The 10,072-nt window shown below is 36.4% G+C and overlaps 2 long non-coding RNA genes across 5 annotated transcripts in view; both read left to right on the plus strand.

Annotated features, from left to right (window-relative positions):
- The window catches only part of LOC106144435, an 18,657-nt gene extending 8,736 nt beyond the window's left edge, over positions 1 to 9,921 (plus strand). For all 3 annotated transcript variants that reach the window (XR_003376696.1, XR_003376697.1, XR_001229498.2), the window contains 4 exons: positions 5,042 to 5,109; positions 5,478 to 5,563; positions 7,803 to 7,885; positions 9,841 to 9,921. This is a non-coding gene — a long non-coding RNA (uncharacterized LOC106144435). The remainder of the gene's footprint in view (positions 1 to 5,041; positions 5,110 to 5,477; positions 5,564 to 7,802; positions 7,886 to 9,840) is intronic.
- LOC113455720 lies at positions 119 to 4,604 on the plus strand. Of its 2 annotated transcripts, XR_003376699.1 has the most exons (4): positions 119 to 411; positions 3,108 to 3,234; positions 3,729 to 3,909; positions 4,460 to 4,604. It is a non-coding gene; the product is annotated as an uncharacterized LOC113455720 (long non-coding RNA). The 2 variants fall into 2 exon arrangements; XR_003376698.1 differs by having other exon boundaries at positions 3,729 to 4,604.
- Positions 9,922 to 10,072: the final 151 nt, after the last annotated feature.

A 10,072-nucleotide genomic window follows, 5' to 3' on the forward strand; every position in this document is an offset into this window, starting at 1 on the left:
TGTTCAGTGAGTCCGGTTTTATCCCATGCTTTTTCAGACCCAGTCCAGCTGGCCTTGGTGAGTTCCCGAAAGAACATCCCCATTGTCTCAGTGTGTGGATGCACCCCTCACGGTCCTGAGTTCCTTGCTCGTGCTCTATCTCCTTCTTCAGCTGAAATCTTATACTTATGTATTTTCAGATTTGTTGGCTATATTTTAAAACCTGGATATATTTGTGCATTTCCTGTTATTTCTTTCCACTAGAAATCATTTGTCTTCCTTGTCATAGGTAATAGAATGTCGACCCACTGTTCTTTTTCTTGAATAATTTGCCTGAGATCAACATCCAGTCAATGCTCGGTGAAGTAACATCCACCTGAATCTTTTCCTTTATAACCACTGGGAAAGTCCTGAGCCTTTTCAGAGTCCTAGGTATGTTTTTTTCATTCAAATCCATTAAATGTCAGATCTGTATATGACCAGTTTGCTCGGCTTTGTTTTCTTTTATTTAGCTTTCTTAAAAATAATTTTTATGTATTTACGCAATGTTTTAGTATTTTTTATCTTAATTCTCCTATCTTAATCTCTTCTTTCTTCTGCTGAAACCCTACATTTTAGGTCCCTTTACCATTTTTTTTTATTTAAGAAAATTGAGAGTTTTATAAGAGACTAGAGTATATACATAATTTTTCATCTCTGTCTCTCCAATGCGTTCTGTGTACTCAGCTCTCCATTCTCAAATTCATGACTTCTTCATGAACAGGTTTCAACCTGTGGGTTACGACCCATTTGCAGATCAAGTGATCCTTTCACAGGGGTTGCCTGAGACCATTGGAAAGCACAGATATTTACATTATGATTCAGAACAGCATCAAAATTGCAGTTATGAAGTAGCAATCAAAATGATTTTATAGTAGGGGTTGGACACCATAACATGAGGAAATGAATTAAGGTGCCAGAACCTTAGGAAGGTTAAGAACCACTGCTCTTCATTATTACTATCGTTACATGCAAACATGTATACACACACACACACACACACACACACACACACACACACAAACACATAAATGCATTTGTGTGCAAATACAACCTGCTGATCTATTTACTATTCCTACATTAATCTGTGCATGTAAGGATAAGACTTCATAATTCAGTTAGGGATTATAATGAGTTATGAAAGTGGTTCTCTAAGTTCCTCTATGTTTCAATGACTTACTACTCTTATGAAGTTAGCTGGGTTATAGCTTCATCATTTACCTCTTGTTACCCATGTTTTAAGTTCAAATAGGTAGGTATTAGTTATTGAAAATATATAAGAGCACGATGGAACCATTAGTGATAGTTTGCCAAGCAGGTCATGGTCATTCAAGTACATCATAACTGTGCTGGATGACTTTACTCGCTAACAGCTTTTACAACTCTTCTTGGATTATGAAAATAAAAGCTAGTCCTCAGGGACCAGGCTTTTATGAGGTTTCAGTTCAAATTCTCAGAGACCCAAATCTAAGATACAGTGATTTCAGCAATAGGAGCCTTGCTGCCACTTCTTGGAAGCAACCAAGTGCAGTAGACTATACTCTTGTGCTAGTTCGCTGGACTCCCTTTACCAATGACTCAAAAGTAGTATTATCCTGACTGGCTCTGGAGTTTTGCTTAGATATTCATGGTTTCTGGTGGGCAAATTATCTTCCATATTGTGTATAATTTTATATAAACATATATACATATATATACATTCATAATATGCGTATTATAAAGTATACAAATATATATTATAAATATATATAAACGTATTTGGGGGTAAATATAAAATAATGATTCTCTTGTCAATTGTTACTGTCCTCAGTGTTTCTATTTAGTTTTGAAATTTTACTTCTTCAATCCTCATAGAACTGCTTTGAGTAATGTCTATTAAAAGCATTACTTATATAGTAGAATATTTTATATTTCCTGATGAGTTCAGTGGACTTATCCAATGTGATCGGAAAAGACTTGATTCTACTGATTGTGTTGTACTGTCTTTTTCAATAAGTTATGTCAGGGTCTAGTGTTGATTTTTTTTAAGCTTCTCTTGATTTTTTTTACTCTTTTCGTACAGTGGTTGTTGGTTTCTGTGTTATCACTTCGTTGGTATTCCTGATCCGTGATAGTGATTACAGTGAGGAATTTAGGTAGTGGAGGAAGTCCTTGAAGAGGCATGTATCAGTGTACCTGAACACATAGGGCATATGTTCCCTCTCTTCACTTTACCTCTCTAGCAAACACCATTCCTCCAGAGTTCAATATTTGTGACATCCTGCCTGTTTGAGTGTATTATTCATTTTACAAAATGCGTATTTTGTGTTTACTATGATGTGTTCTTTTCTTTCAGCAATTCCTGCCTCATGTTCTTAATCATTTTTCACTAGTGCTATAAAATTAACTCATAAGTTATTGCTGTTCAATCCTCTAATTTAGGTATATGTTGGTATATGATCAGTTTTAATCTGTTATGTTCGCTGTTGACTCAGAAATTCAATTTTCATGTTGTTTCGACTTGTTCCCATAATTTTGCGAATTATTTTGTCTACTGCAAATTTCTTCTGAACTCTATGATCAGTGTCAGGTACTGTCTCAAAAAAAAAGGCAGAACTGGACTGATGAAAAATTGGATATTGACTTAGCATCTGTACACCTCTGCATATATTGCTGCATCCCCACACAGCCTTAATCATATACACGAATGCTATTTAAGTGCTCAATTTGGTACACAGTTTTATTTCACCAATCTAGTTTAACTAGATACTATTTCCAAATGTCTTCAGTGAAACTAATTTGTCATAAGTTTTGAAACAGAGCAAAAGTTCAACACTTCCATTGTTCATTTTCTTTATCTGATATTGTGTTAATGTTGACTATCTGATGGCAGTTCCTTGTGAAGTTTAGATAAGTTTGTCCTTGGAATGAAAATAAGATACCTGTCTTTGGATAGGGATACTCTTATTCTCTAATAGCTTTGATAATTCCTGATTTAAGACTATGAATTGTGACATTAAAAATAAATTGGTGTTATTAATAATCTTCAATGAATATTTTTAGCTTTAAGTATTCTTATACTAATTTATCCCTGTGTTTTTTCATTTTAGGAATGTTTCATATTTCTGATACTGTGTCTGATTGCTGCTCGGCGAGGTAGTAGTTCAAGCCATAAAGCCGCGCTTCTTCTTCCCATCCTGAGAAGCTCACACTGGAGACCATTTCTCTTATCCTATGGTATTATAAAATCAGTTGCTTTTCTTTTTTTTTTGATGAAAATGCATTTTATTAATTCTTTGAGAGTGTCATATATTATATTCCAATAGTATCCATTTCCTTCCCTGTCTTCTCCTAGATCTGCTTCCTTATTCTCTTTTCATTCAATTTCATGTCCTCATTAAAAAAAAAAAAATTCTAGTCCCATTAGTACTGCCTATAGTCTCAGCTGTGTGGTCATCCAGTGCAACACGTTAGATCCCGGGGCTGCATCTTTAAAGAAAGCTCACTCTTACCCCCTGATACTGTCACTTACCAATGGCTCCTCAGCTACGTGTGGGACTTCATTCTCATCTCCCTTTTTCAAAAATCTTGGCTAAAATTTTGTCTGAGTCAAACGTGAACAGGTTTTGTGCACGTTGTCACAACCACTGTGAGTTTATACATGCAAATTTCCTCTCGTGTCTAGAGAAAACTGTTTCCTTGTGGTCTTCTCTCTCTTCTGGTCCTTATAGGCTTTCTCTTCCCTCGTCTGCAATGGTCACTGAGCCTTGGGAAGAGGACTGTGTGGTACAGATGCCCCGTGTTCAGCATGTTCAGCAAGCTCAGTCACTCATTCTCTGCACCCTGATTGGTTGTAGGCTTCTGAATTAATTGCTTTTTACTGCAAAGAGAAGCTCCTCTGCCAAGGTCTTGGTAATGCACTCATCTGTGGGTTAACAAGAAGTAGTTAGGAGTCAGGTTGATGACATGTGCTATTATCAGAGCACTAGCTGTGGGTTCTTCCCTGGGGCCTAGGGCCAATAGCCAAGGTTATTGATCCCCATGTCAGCACAGGATTCTGTTTCATTCTGTCTTCCGGGACCTCAATCCAATCAGAAAGCATCTGCTTATTCCTATGGCATCCATACCATTGTAGTACAAGTGGGCATGTCCTGTCAGGCGGGTTGTTTCTGTAGCTTGCAGGACCCATAGCCACATAAGACTAATGATTACTCTCTGCTCTAACACTATGGAAACCATTCAGTAGGGATGAAACTTCCAGGTCTGTACCATCTCCAGTTTTCTAGGTTCTATGATTCAAGTATGTGGTGCCTTTAGTTACAGGGTATTACTCTAGAATTTGAGAGGGTAACTAATTCCATTGGCAATGGCCTCTCACATTTGGGGACCTAAGAGACCTCACAGGCCAACAGCTCCAAGAAAGGTAACCTACTGCTGACTTTGGATTTTTGTTTGCCTACAGTGTCTGGTAGTGGCATTGCTACCCCGTTACAGTGCAGCTCCATTTAAGTTCTTCCTCTGCATGTATGTATTTATATTTTAAGAAACTTCTTTACTACTGGTTCTTATAGGACTTAAAGGTCTTTAGTGTTATTTATCCCACTCGATTCCCTCCTTTATTTCTAAAAATTGTAATCATAACTTTTACAAATAATTTAAAGAAAAAGCCAAGTGCCTGGAGAGAAAATTATGAAATCATCCAATCATTTTAGGTCTCAGATGTGTTCTCGAGTTTCTTTTAAGAAGAAATTTAACTGCACTAATTCAGAATTACTGAATGATTTTGAGGCTTTTGATTTTTTTGGTAACTTGTCAAAAATAAGTACTTTCTTATATTCCTAACTATAGCATGATAAAGTGTATATTTACCTTTCACCTGACAGTGTTCAAGGCACAGAGGTTGCAACCAAGTAAGCCACAAACAAGGAAGTTACATTTTTTTAATTGTTTTCATAGTGCTATATGTTTTCCCCCATGCTTTCAATTTACTCAGGAGATCTTGTCTTTTTCTTATACTACTTATCCCTGTGTTTTTTCATTTTAGGAATGTCGCTGTGCTTCCTCTTCCCATCCTGAGAAGCTCACACTGGAGACTGCTACTCTTAGCTTATGGTATTATAAAATCAGCTTTTCAAAAACTGTTTTAATTCTTAATTACTTATGCAAATAGTTGGATTAAAATTTATATTTTATCTTCCTAGTTTGCAGACATTATTATACCTAAGAATATTTTTTAAACTACTAAATGTTTTTCAGTACATAAGAATTGTAGATTATAATATTTGCCTTAATCACCAGACATCTATGAGATGGAAATGCATACTTATTATTTTCTTCACTAACTGTATTGAAAAGGCCCTCCATAACAATGAGAAATGGAGACAAAAAGCTGCTAATTATTAGTTACTATTCAAGCCTGTTCTTTAACTATCACAAGTTTTTATTTTGATTATTAATTTTGTCTTATTTATATCCTCTAGGCATGTGGACCTGCTTTATCAGGGTTTTGATGAGTTTGATACCAAACAGAAACAAAGAGTGACTTTGAAAATGTCATTTTATTTGAGTATGTTTCTCAGTTATCTGTTAAGTAGTAGCCTCAGTTCTTTAAATAACTGCCATTATCCACAAGGGACATTTTCCTGAGTGGTCAGGAAAAGATACACAGCAACAACCGTATGAGCTTAGAAGAGGATCCAGACTAAGTTTAAATTATTTTCCTCAGTCTTTACCAAAAATCAAATCCTTATTAGTAACCAGTGGTATATATAAGTATTGTATGAACATTGAAAACACTTGTTTTTAATGGAAAAGTTACATAACTAGCCATAAGTACTTTGTGATATCCTCATAAGGTATAAAATGGAGATGTTGACACTTGAGTAAAATTGTTAAAGTGAGTGGATATCATAAAGTTTACTATGTAGACATCACAAACTGTCAACAATGGTGTTAACACCAATGCATTATGTTTGTATGGAGTTCACAAATGCAAAGCTAAATTAGCTGTGAAACACACACCGTCTCTCACTCCTTAACGTGGTAAGGAACTATAAAATAACCTCTTACTGTCATTGTTCTAGGTCCAGTTTATTTAGTGGCATCTACTTTCAGAAGTACATGAAATCATTTTACGTCTGAGTTGCTGATTAGATGTGTTGGAAGTGAAAATGAGCATAGCCTTTATGATTATCCACCATGCCAAATCTAGATGCCCCTGCTCAGGAAGTCACTCACCCCCACAGAACAATTTTTCCCTTTTTTTCTTACACATCAGTCATTCAGTTTACCATTGCTTACAAATAAATGGCATAAACATGAAGACAACAGTAACTTGACAGATTTAAACAATTAAAAATTTAGAGTTTCTTCCACACAAATGGGTGAATCCAAATGCATGAGAGAGCACACTTTGCATAGGATATCCACATGACTGTTTGGCCCTTCATAGTATTTGGGGGTAGTTGCCCAGTCATGGGTTGTACAAGGATGTAATGACAAATCTCTAAGTTGAAGCCACACTGCCTGGAGTTATCTATAGGTGAAATTACACTATAGTGGCCTTTTTCAATTTTGTATGCTGTGCCAGGCTTTATGGTTTAGTGAGCGCGTGGAGTCAGCTCTGGGGATGGCCCATCTGGTGCATAACTCTTTGTGGACAGCTGCAGAGGCAACATGCATGCTACTACTGGTAATGAGAGATATAGGCCAGTGTGAGATGGAAGGAGTGAACCTGCGGGTGTAAGCTGTGAATTGTAGCAAGAAAGGGATACGAGGCTATGATTTTGTATTGGCATTTGACATAGTGAGCTAATTGGATAAAAGCGGAGAAATGGAGGTGTAGGATTTTATTTTGCAATCATATGTAAAGAGGCCACAAATCATAGCAGTAATATAGAACAGTGTCAGGGATCCCCCAAACTGAGACCCATGGGAAGACTCATGTAGCAAATAGGAAGTACATGATCTATAAAAATAAAATATTTTCCATGTGAGTACTATCTTTGATACAATGAAAAATCTGCGAAACAACCTCTAGTCATAGGTAGCATTTAGAATCAGATATGTGTGATCATGGGAATTGAGGATAATTCAATGTATAAAATTCTGGTGTTATAAACAAGAAACAAGACTCGCTCACAGGCCGACTTGTTTACGTGTGCTCCAAGGAGCCACCCAAAATCAGTCTTAGGGCTGTAGAAGCCTAGCAATTGAGGATTATAGCTATTGATTCCCCCTTGAGAAAAGATGCCTAAACTGTTATAGTACAAAGGATACCATTCTCTGATGGAATGGCTCATGTGAGCCATTAGGGATGTTTGTCCATCAACAGTGGATTCTCCAGGGAACTCAGAACCTAAAGGATTACAGGTGGAGTAAGACTTCTGCAGGGACTAAGTGTGAGAGAAGCTATGTATCATGCCCAGGTGATTAGGTCGATAGTACCATGTACAGCAAGTGCAGTGTCATGGACATTTGGTGGCTTTGATGAACCTATGTTCAGCAAGATCTCTGAAAGGTTGAAAATCCTTTGCATTGTCTACACGGTGGTATTACAGCTTGTATGATATGGGAGACTATATAAGCAGAGAAAGACAGCTATCTCGTATACTAGAAGAAAAGTTGTTAAGATTTGTGTTGAGGCCAAGTTCCTAAGGAAAGATACTGAAACAAAGCCTAATTCAGTGGTAAAGAACTTCTAGGAAGCTTTAAAGCTTCAAGAGCTTCACAGAGGGCATCTATGATAAAGAAATATATGTAAAGACAATCATGCCTATCCTTATTGTGGGCAATTATGTTTCCAGATTAACAAGATTTTCCTCTCTTCTCTGAAAAGGGATGTCGGAAGAGGATGATGTGCAGAGCCTGGGGTTTCAATAGTAGTCAGGTATGTTCGATGGAGAGGCAACAGCTTCTACTACAGCCACAATGCCAACCCTGAGGCTCTCTGACGACTCACACCTTACTATAAACGGTCTAGTCCATTAGTTCTAGTGTATTTTTTTAAGTAGGGATGATATGCGAGTGAGAAAGTTAATAAGAGTTAATTTGGTTAGTCTTATGTAATCATACATGGGCACGATTAAAAATATAGCAGCAGGTCCTTTTCCCCATTAGTATAACAACCTGCAGTGTGACTTTCATGGCTTAGAGAGGTGTATGCTGTGGCTCACGTGGGAAGTTCTAAAGAAATGCTGTAGCATCACACCATGAGGTCAGTACAGAGCGTGCACTGTCGGGAGTGATGGAAAACTTTTCAAGGAGAGGGGTCTGTATTAGAGAACATATAGTTTACTGGATTTTCCCTCATTTAATAATGGTATTATACTTACTGATAAAGTGTTTAATTATGTAATAATTGAAGTGCTATGCATTTATTATGGCAGGGCAGTGGTGATAATACCTTTAGTCACAACACTTGGGAGGCAGATGCAGGGAGATCTCTAAATTTGAGGCCATCCTGGTCTGCCAAATGAGTTCCAGAACAACTAAAATTAAATAGAGAAATCCTGTCACAAAATCTTACCCCTCACCCAAAAAAACAGTATAAACAAAACCAGAAAAATAATTTGTTATGTTACTTTTTATTAATGGCTGTCATTCACTGTTGCACAAAAATGAGTGGTTAATGATTGAATAATATAATTGTGACATAAGAAAACACTACCAATCATTTTGTCCATACAGGCGGCGATCTTACTGGATTGTTCACCTCATTCAAGACCTCAAATTATACAAAGAATCAAGCCCCTTTACCATTTCCTTGCCTTATTCTCAACTGGTTCTTACTTAAGTAGTAACTGAATAGACGAGCCTTGGATGTGCTCGATCTGCCACCCTGGTCTTTCCTTATAAAACTCAGTTCATTGCATTTTCTCTGTTGTGAACCCATTTCCTGTGAATTAAAGCCTTTGGTTCGGGAAGCATGTTTTCTGGACTCGGGGAACTGCATATATTTAAAATCCTAAAAAAGTGCATGAACTTACTAGTTTGAAAAGACTTATTAAAGTTGCCTCATTTATACACATAGTAAGTAATGATTGCAGCAGCAGGGTCTGTTCAGTGGAGCTGCTGGTTACCATGGCAGATAAGATCTATTTCTGCAGTTTTTCCAAGTCATTGCCATTGATGGGTTGAGCTTTTTGGTGATACATTTGCCTAAATTCTATATGTAGCCCCAATAAGCTCACTGTGTCAACAAGCAGAAGTTTAGATCAATTTTTTCTTAACTTTATTCATGTCCTGTCCTGGATGAATGTACCTCCTTCTGACTCTCTAAGGAAAGATAAATATCAGGAAAGTATGTCAAGGTGCAGTTTAATTTTGCTTTTAATTTCAAAAAAACATTTCTTTAAATTTTGCAATTATAATTAAATTACATACTTTGCTCCTATGCTTTCTTCCTCCAAATTGTCCTCTACATCCCTCCTTGATTTTCCTGAAATTCATATCACTTTGAAACATTATTTGATGTTACAAACACATAACTATATGTATGTACATATATATTTCTGATTAAATGCCCTCTGCCAAGTCTGTCTAATTTTACACTTTATGTTTTTTTCTGGATTGATCATTAAGAATATCATAATCATTTGGGTGTGTGCTTCCCTTGTTAAAATAAGATTTTTTTTTATTTCCATTCTTCTGGATGAGTAACATTTTCTCTAGTATTTTTTGCTTTACCACATATGAAAGAAAAGATTTGTCTTTTCAGCATTGCTGCTGACAATCTTCTAAAACTCATGTGAAACTCTAGATGGCACCGGTGTACCTCAAATTTTCATAAGTGTATTCTTCAATTAATCGATTGATTCCAGACCTCCTCTTATTTTTCCTTAGGAAATTTTTATTTCTCCAGCATCCTGTGACAAGGAAGGAGCATGTGGAAACACCAGTGAAGCCTCATCTACCAGAAAGGGCATAAAGTACGTTTATCTCTTTTTCAATAAAATCTATGGTTTCAAAACTTAGAAAGTCTTTTATTAATGCTTCAGAGATTAAATTCAAGATATATTATTTTTGTATATTTTTAAAACTAGATCTACATTTTGGTGTATGATCTGCTTTTTTT

This window comes from Microtus ochrogaster, unplaced genomic scaffold (assembly GCF_000317375.1).
Source record: "Microtus ochrogaster isolate Prairie Vole_2 unplaced genomic scaffold, MicOch1.0 UNK94, whole genome shotgun sequence".
Taxonomy (NCBI): domain Eukaryota; kingdom Metazoa; phylum Chordata; class Mammalia; order Rodentia; family Cricetidae; genus Microtus; species Microtus ochrogaster.